The sequence below is a fragment of the Poecilia formosa genome, unplaced genomic scaffold (genome assembly GCF_000485575.1).
Source record: "Poecilia formosa unplaced genomic scaffold, Poecilia_formosa-5.1.2 Scaffold149, whole genome shotgun sequence".
Taxonomy (NCBI): Eukaryota; Metazoa; Chordata; class Actinopteri; order Cyprinodontiformes; family Poeciliidae; genus Poecilia; species Poecilia formosa.
Window position 1 is genome coordinate 894,478 of NW_006800088.1, and position 9,539 is coordinate 904,016.

General features: G+C 37.0%; 1 protein-coding gene across 1 annotated transcript in view; it reads right to left on the reverse strand.

Annotated features, from left to right (window-relative positions):
• shtn2 (shootin 2) overlaps positions 1–9,335 on the reverse strand; it is a 24,665-nt gene extending 15,330 nt beyond the window's left edge. Inside the window, exon 1 of the mRNA XM_016677170.1 lies at positions 9,275–9,335. The gene's annotated coding sequence lies outside the window, so the exon portion shown is untranslated. The remainder of the gene's footprint in view (positions 1–9,274) is intronic.
• Positions 9,336–9,539: the final 204 nt, after the last annotated feature.

Sequence of the window (9,539 nt, forward strand, 5' to 3'; positions counted from 1 at the left end):
TTTTTTTCTGAAACACCATAAAGTATAACATTTTTATTTTTATTTTGTTGTAAGTGTACTGTAATAAAGTGAACATTGAATTTTCCACCACTTCATACTATCACCAAAGTAACTGGTAGAATATATTCTTCTTTTTACAACATTTTTTATACTTAAATGTAGAGAACGCAGCAAATCTCTTAACATGATTTATTTAGAAATAATTCGAAAAGTAACATTTATCAGATAATATTTCGATATCTTAAATTAACGCAGTTATTTAATAGAATGTAATAATTGAGTGACATCCTGGTCCACACTCCATACCAGTTGGTGGCGGTAATGCACCATTTTCGTTGTTTGCCAACCGCCAGTAAACATCAAAGAAGAAGAAGAAGAAGAAGAAACGGCGTCTCTTAACATGACGACACAAATGGACAGAAGCAACAGCAAGTCTTAAAACGGCCAAATAGCTAAGAGTAAAATGAAACGCCTCATGTTGGAGTATTTCACAAGAAAACCAGGTAATGAGTGTAAATTATGTAGTTTCTCTTCCAACTTTTAACAGCTGTTTTACATGTTAAATCTAATCAGCTCTTTTCTACCATTTTCCCCCTCTAAAGCTAACTTGTTGACGTGACGCTAGCACGTTTCTAACAAACAGCTGTTGCTTTTTCAGACTGAAGAAGCTGAAAACAGCTTCAATTTTCAGCTTCTTGTGTGAGTAATGCTGATTTTTTGTCATTTTAATTTTGTTTACCTTGTGCCATTAATCCTAAATTAGTACAAGCAAACTACTTGGCTAACGTCATCATAGCAGGCTAACTTGCTAGCTAAATGTTTAGGGAGGTTAAAAGAGAAGGAAACATAACTTTTGTTTACAATTACAAAACTTTCACTAACGTTTGACCCAACCGACCTTTGACTCCACAGAAAATAATCTTTGCATAGCCATTAAAAAAAGTAATGTATCACACTTCCTACAGAGAAGGTCAAAAAACAATCGGATATATATTTTGTTGTATATGAGAGCCATATGCAACAGTATTTTTATATGTTTATATTCTATATTATGTTTTTACTGTTTTCCAACAATAAAAAAAGAACTGTTACTTCACTCACCACAGATAAAGTTTCAATAAAAAACTAAATGTCCTCATTTAAATTCCTGCAGACACATTGCTGACAGCCGGGCCTCTTTATTTTTAGAAATATTTAAAATAATCACAAGAACTCATTTAAATTTTATTCTTTTCTTCCGCCCCCGGGGTTCAGGAGGACGTCCTGCACGGTGCAGGGATGAAAAGCGTTTTTGTGATGCTTTGTCCTTGTGATTTAATGACTCTTTTCTTCCCTCCTGTACTGCTTGTGGCCATTCCGGGCTCCACCTGAGCACCAGAACCTCCTGCAGCCCAGGGCCGTGACCTTCACTCGTGACCCTTCAGCGTCTTTAGAAAGCTTCGCCATACCAGGTCACATTAGTATCAGCGGCTGTCTAGAAGAGCTGGACATCATTTAGGAAGTTGATTCTTCTTATTTCTTTTTTTTTTTTTTCAGTGTGTTTTATTCATTCTGGTTTGATGGAAAACATTTCTTTGTGAATCACGTGGATCAGTGAAAGTATAAGTTTATGTCCAATCAGCCTTTATTGCACTTTTTTGTCTAATTATGTTAATTCATATCTATTTCACTCGTAAGTCTGCTTTCTTTTAATGTGAAAGGATAAAGTTATAACAAATGAATGCATTAAGCCAGTAACATAAAATTTATTAAATGTGTACAATTTATATAATTAACTTTTACAGAAAACAGTGTAATTAAATATAAAAAGTAAAAATGATAAACAGTAAATCATCTTATGTTCACCAACAAAGCACTGAAAAAGTAACCACAAATTTACAAATCTTCAGGTTACAACCACAACTTTCATTGTACTTTATTGTTTCTTGGGACACATTAACACAAAGTAGCACTTAATTGTGGATAATATAATGTGATCAAACTTTTTTAACAATTAAAAATGCAATAAAATAAAAATGAAAAACCCTTAATAAAATCAATTTCAACCAATTATCTCAATTTCAACCAATTATCTCATGAATTTACCTGATTGATAAAAATAGTTCACCTGTGCATATGCATAATAAATGCAGCAGTTCTGTGAAGGCCTCAAGTGAACATTGGGGAACAAACAACATCATGGAGGGCAAAGACAGCAGAGAGAAGGTTGTGGAGAAGTTTGAAGTAAAGTTAGGTAATGGATAAAAATCCAATGGGGCGTAACAACAAACACACATCGACAGACCAGGCAAGGGGAGCGTCAACCAGGAGTCCCGTGGCAATTTGGACGAGCAGTAGCTCAACGGAAAACCAATATTCTGCTCTTATTAAAGACCTGAAATAAGAAAATCAAGAGTGTGCAGTTTGCCACAAGCTGTAAAGAGGACACCGAATCACGTGGAAGAAGTTGTTCTGGTCAGCTTAGACCAGAATTTAACTTTTATTGGCTTCATGAAAAATTACTTGCTGACAGGAAAAGTGGTCAGATGTAATAAAGCTAAATCCAGAGCAGCGGTCAGAGGGAACAGAGTCTTTAGACATGCTAGTTGGACAAATCCAACCAACATCTGGGTATACAGATGTTGGAATGAAGAAGTCCAAAGTATATTGGGTTGAGTAATGACCCAAAGTCCTTGTTTAACCCTTGTGCGTGCGAGGACAGAGGCAAACGTAGAGGACTATGGCAAATGGCAAATGATACAAGTTTTACGTGTGTGGGGTCGGTTGGACCCCATTTCTACATACAAGGATTAAGAATGCAAGTAAAGAGCCCACTATTCAGATTTTAGAAACAGTTTCATTTTCCTTCCACGTTACATTTGCACCATGCTTACATCACATTTATCCCCAATAAACAACCTAATCGAAGGTTGTTGTAGTGTGAGGACGTCCTTAAAACTCCTAAGGATGTGAATGCTTTTTCAAGGCATTTTGCAAGTTGAGGATTTCTTCACACGTTTGTGCTGAGATCAGCCCCGTCTTCAGTTCTTTCCTCATTGAATCGCGCGGACGATCCGAGACTCCGTGAAGTCACGCAGCGTGAAGTAGCTAATGTGCTTTCAGCTGTGAGCCGCAGCCTGCATGTGCTGCTACGCACTAATGACCGAGCACCGTGCAGGCGAGGGCAGAGAGGGGTTGAGCGAGTGTTGTCCTCGGACTATAAGTCGATGGCACACCAACAACGCAGGCGAGCTGATGAAACGACGCAGTTCAGAAATGAAGCGGCTGCTGTCCCAACGAAGAGCGGCGAGCTGACCTGTCCGTGTTTGACATCAGTCACAACAGGCATTTCATTTCATTTCAGATTTGGACATCACCATAGATAAATTTCAGCCTGACTACATTGAAATATTTTTTTAATCTGACATCGCTGCGGTTCATAAAAGAAAGAGAAAAAGCTGAAAAGCCGATGTTAAAAGTTCAAGTTCGCGGTCATCTGAGGACACGAAACACGTGCAACCCACTAATCTGCCTCTGAACTGTGGCCCTAACCGTTCGCTCTGCTGTTTCCTATTGAGGGATATAAATAGTGTATGTGCGCTCAACTTTTATTTGACGCCATGTGATGTTTACACAAAATGAAATAATCTGACCCCTGAAAAAAAAAAAAAAAAGAAGGATCCAGCCTGTGTTTTGATGTGGAGGTTGCATCTTTTGTGATTTGTAGGAGGAACATTTACAGAATGAGTTCTTTTAAATCCTTGGTTGCCCTCAGCGTTTTACCTTTAAACAAGCTGATTCAATCATAAATATATTTTGGGATTAGAATTAGGACAGAATAACTTCCTTAATGAGGATAACTATTTGTTATCCACTTTTCAGAGAAGCTACACTATAAAACCCTAAGCCTTAAACATTTTTAAAAAGCTTTTTCTAACTTTGCTGTAGAGATATGATTTTAATTTATGGTCTGCAATCTAAAAACAATCCATTTTCTGACATTTTGATCTCTTAATTTCTGATTTAAGTGTTTAAAGTTCCTCTTTTGTTTTTTTTTCTTCAGAAAACAAAAGTTTTTCTTTGTCCCATTTACTGAATTTGTAAATTATACAGAGGGTTTTTATCTATTGCCTGAATCAACAACTGGCTGCCACATTGATTGATTTTGATCAATTTTTATATTTTGTGGAAAGTTATTTGACATTAAAGTGCTCCGTCAGGGTCCCTTAGAGACGCACACACAAAAAATGCTATAGAAATGTTTCAACATATTTTATCAATTTTAAATTAAAGAATGCTATCATTAATTACATTCCTCATCACCTGGCAAATATAAATCAATTTTCTGAAAATATTTAACCCTTTAAATATCAGTATTATTGATTAAGATATCTCTTTTTTTTTTAAAGAATTTAATAATGTTTAATAAAATTTTGGTGGGCATTATTTAAGTTTGTAAAGAATTATATATATCATTTGTTTTATTTAATATTTGTTTTTATTTTTATAATTGTTTTTTATTTTAAGGTATGCAATAAGTTGATTTGCAGCACATAAAATACAATTTTCATGTTTTGTGAAGAATAAAACATGAAATATTGAAAAGATTTCAATATTCTAATTTTAATGTGTTATCTTGAATTTTTAATGGGAGACAAAATCTTGCCAGAGAAGCACAGATTAACTTATTTAAATAAGAAAAAAACTAATGATGAAATATGAGATTTTATTGAATCTGCATTCCCACAACTAAAGTTATGTAACAAAAATAAATCTAAATCTAATCAAAAACCCAAAAATAAATGTCCTAGAGGAGGATTAAAGGTGAGCAAAGCATAAATAAGCTCCAGGTTTCAAAACGCTATAGGCAGCAGAACGACTCAAAACGGGTCGCTTAATATTTTATTAGTTGCTTAAAGCGTCGCCAAGCAACAACCAAAAAAAGGGACTCAATTAAAGGACATAATCTTTCTAAAGCATCTTAATTGTTGTTTATAGGTTTTCCTTTCTCCCTGTTGCCTCACTTCCAAATATCACGATTGGTTCGAGCACAATGCGTGCCTCTCAAGTTAAAAAACTGAACCCTGGCAACCCTTTACGCCCTCCGTCATCTGCATGAACTCAGCTGCCTCTGCTTAAAAAACAAACAGCTCCCTAATGAAGCTGAGAGAAAGTGACGCGGCCGCGGCATCAGTTCGTTTAATACTCGCAGCACAATGGGCCGAGGTGACAGATCGTTGGATTTCATCACCACTGATATGATTTTTGAGGGAGTGAGGGGAGTGGAGGGGAGGGCTGAAGGATGTGATTATGGGCTGGGGTTTTGCATCCAGCGTGTGAAATTAGCCAAATCTGAGTCAGGCAGCGAGATTAGGAGGCAGAGGAGGGGGGAAAAATATTTTTAAAAAGTCACACTCACCTGTTTCGGGGCCGCGGCCTACTCAGCTCTAATAACTGTGTGATTGGATTATGCCGGCTTTTAGCAGCGCCGCAGCTGCAGCTGACAGAGGGAGCTCTCCGCGCTCAGGTCGGGGCCGGGGTCAACGAGAGGCCAGCGGAGGCCGTGACCTTTTTTTTTTCTTTCTTTCTTTCTGCGGAAGACGCAGCCTTCGGCGGCGCTGCGCAACAGGAAGGGGAATGAAAGATTTTAAGAGACAAATCACAAGAGGAGGAGAGGAGGGAGAGGTTTTTCTTTGTTGGTTTCTTTTTTATTTTCATCTTAGCTCGGTGGTGACATGTTTGATTTCTGTAAATTCACAGAGGAGGATGTTTGAATTTAACAGGGGGAGCAGGAAAGATGGAGTGTGCTTGAGGAGGGAGACGGGATGTGTTGTGACAGAAGAGCCTCGCAGATACTGCTGGCCTCCTGGTGACTCCACTGTACGCTGGAAACAAACAAACAAGCCAACCGCTGCTGATGCCGCCTCCACCAAACCTATATCTGCTGCCTCACACATCCCTCCTTTCACAAAACCTATTCAGTTTTGTCCAAACAGGAATCATCTCTTTTTTTTTTTGTAGTAATAATTTAGTTGTTTTTTGGGGTTTTTTAGAGCCACCGGCTATTTATGCATCCTCCTAATGGGATTTTGAATACGATTCCCATTTGACATCATATCATGAAGTCACAGCTTCCAATGGCAGCTATTCCATAATCCTCACGCAAACATCCGAGGCTGCAGGTGTAAATGAACGAGTCCGGGCTGTTGTCACTGAGAATAGCAGCCTGATTATTCACTCCTCCCGTGGGGGTGGAAGTGGGCCAGCGGATTTGTCTCCGCATCAGTTTAGACCAGGGGATGATGTCCGAGTCTATTGGAGAGAGTAAGTGACTATATTCCCCCTCTGGGATTGGTCTCAGCGCAGCAGCGCACAGACGCCCGAGCTCCCTGATTGGTAAAGCCGAGAGGACGAGCGTCCAGAAAACGGGATTTCAGGCTTCTCAAGGACGAAACGTGCAATCCGGCATCGTTCACACCGAAACACTCTCATCCGGCTGGGTATTCCGTATGAAGTCTAATCGATAATCAATGGTGAAATAGTACGTCTGCCTTAAACAGAGCGTAGCTTCTTCCTCACCGTATCTTGGTTGCAGGTTTTTTATCACAGATGTATCCAAATTACAATGGCTCCTGGAAGATTTCTGAGTTATGCTGCAGCAGGATAACCAGACTATGTTTTCTCAAACAAATAATATTGGTCGAAAGAACATAATTTAGAATCTAATAAATTTTCGAGGGGCTTGCTATGAATGAATAAATGATTTTCTGTAACTTTTTGTTATTGTTGTGCTGTTCCTGCCATGTTTATGAACGTCACTGTAAAACAATACAAAAGAAATGACTGACTCTGCAGGTCATTTTGACATTTTGGATCATTTTTGTGTGTAATTCTTTTCTGCTTCAGAAGGATTATTTTTTGTTTGCTTGCTTTATCATCAAAGAGCAAACCAAATATCACAATATTTTCTCTTTTTTTATTTGGGCTTATCCTTTTAGTTAATTTGTGTAAAATAAAAATCAATTGAAGAAATAAAATCAGGCAAAATGTAAAAATAATTTTGGAAAATAAACAGTCAAATAAGAGGTAGTCTAAATATTAGAAAAATTATTGAAGATGTTTTATTTTTTGTGTATCCACATTTTTTTTTACTTAATTTTTCTTGGAAGCCTTGTAATAAATGTTCTTCTATTAAATCATAAAATAATCTGTTTATGCTGTATGTTTACTAATGTTTGGCTTTAATAGTAGCAAACGAACCGTCTTTTCTGAAAGCGTTTGTGTGTGTGTGTGTGTCTGTTCCCTTCATGCGCTGTAGGTGGCGCTCTTGCTCTGCCATCTGCCACTTGTTGCTCTGCTCTCTCTTCAACAGGTTCCTCTGAGCTGCAGAGGTGAATCGCTTCATAAATTCACATTTTCTTCCTGTAAAACAAAGAGGAAGGTGCTGCCTTCCAGCATCCTCTTCACTCCTTATAATAAAAAAATATAGAATAATTATTTTTATTATTCTATATTATTTCTACACCTCTGCATTTATCTTCACGGCTCCACACAGACGTCATGCATGACTCCAGAAACAACGGCGCCTGACAGCAGCCCAGACGTGCCGTCAGAGCCGTCCCTCACTGGGTTTTTATAAAACCATCACCGCCTCACAGGGATGAGTTCAGGGGTTGGCGGGGGAGACCATCTGCTGGACCCGGCACTAAGTGGCACCATCTCTGGGTTTTTACAGAGGAGGAAGCCCGGTGTCTGATGGTGATACACTGTCTGCAGCTCAAACAGTGAACAAACACCGAGCGCTTGGCGTCCAAATCACTTATACGTCTTTAACACCGGATTGCGTTCTTCACTTGCTATTATTATTGAGGAAATGTGTTGGATTGATTGCCGAATAGCACGAAATGGACTGGAATAAGTTCAAAATCAGGTCTGACAATAGAAACAGAATAATCAGATATAAAGGAGATGATATTTGTATCGTCTGAAACATAAAAAAACACCTGAAGAAGGAGTTGATTTTTTTTTCCTATTTTGCCCTGAATTAAGTTTGTTTTTTTTGTTGTTTTTGCTAAAATGCTGGCTATAATTTCTGAATTTTTTTTCTTAATTTACAGATTTCTAATTACTTGATTCTAGTATTTATTAAACAGGTATAAAAACTTTTGAATCTGCAACATCAGTAAAGATGAGCAACTAATTAAATAGACCGATGAGTGAAAGGGTTTTTGTTTTGTTTTAAGTGACAAGAATTTAAATATTTATCCATTTCATTAACACTTTATTTATGCGCATTAAAAATATATCAAAACATCTAAAGATTATTAGATATGTTTACATAAGAAATACAAAAAAAAACATCTATTTTGTTTGCTCAACTTCTTTGTTTTTCTAATGTTTCGGTTTTTGTGACATCAAAATATTCAAATGAAATTAAAACTGCATAGTGCTAAAAACGACTGAAAACAAACTTTAAACTCTTTTGTTTTGTTTTGTTGTTCCAAATATTAACTGGAAGCTGTAATGGAAATAAACATTTTCTCCTAAGCAGAAATGTTCCTATAAATTTTATAAAAACTGAGTTTCTTGATGCTCAAAGAAATTAATACATTTTGTTTTACTGGTATTACATTAAACTTTATTCAATAACAACATCTAATAAGTAAACGAGAGAATGTAGAGCATTACAGAGATACTTTACAGAATTAAACTGTCTAAAGGTAAAGGTGTTTTTTTAAGTACTTGAAATTAAAAGTGACACATTTTCATAATTTGTTATAAAGAATTTTTATTTTGAAGAAAATAATTTTTCTTTTTTTTAGTTGGGAGTTTACGGCATAAATTAAAATAAAACTTATGAACTACAACCAGTGAATTTATGAGTATATTTACATCTGTGGTGAGACAGAAAAAATTTGATTTTAACTCTTCATTGAGACATTAATTAGTATTGTATTAAATAAACGTCAGACTTCAGTATTCTGAAATATCTTTATTTTAGATTAAAACTGCATGCTTCAACAAGAATGTTGGCTTAATTAAATCCTGGCGTCAGATTGTGTGTGCAGAAGTCTCAGTTTTACAGCGACGGTTTCAGTAAAGCTGCTGATGGAGATTAAAGGACGGGCCGGTCCAGAACCAGGAGCTAAAGGGAAAAAAGTCAGTTTTTATCTCTCAGACCACACCCATGTCTCTGTTTCCTTCCATCTCTTCATCCCTCTATCTCTCCTCCCTCTTTTACGGTTACACAAACACATTTTCATCTGCATCATGTTGTTTCTTTTTTATTCCTTACCTTGAATTTTCTTTTAGAAACCTCCTGTTTCCACTCAGTATCCATGTTTGCAATATTCCCTCTTCTTCTTCTTCTTCTTCTTCTTCTTCTTCTTCTTCTTCTTCTTCTTCTTCTTCTCCTTTCTCCAACTTTTTTCTTTAAACACTCAGCTCTCCCCTCAAACTTCCCTCTTAAAACTCTTCCTCCCCCCGTTTCCTCCCACCCTCTCACACCTCAAACTACTTCTTCTTCTTCTTCAGCGCCATTTCTCCTCCCACCATCCCTC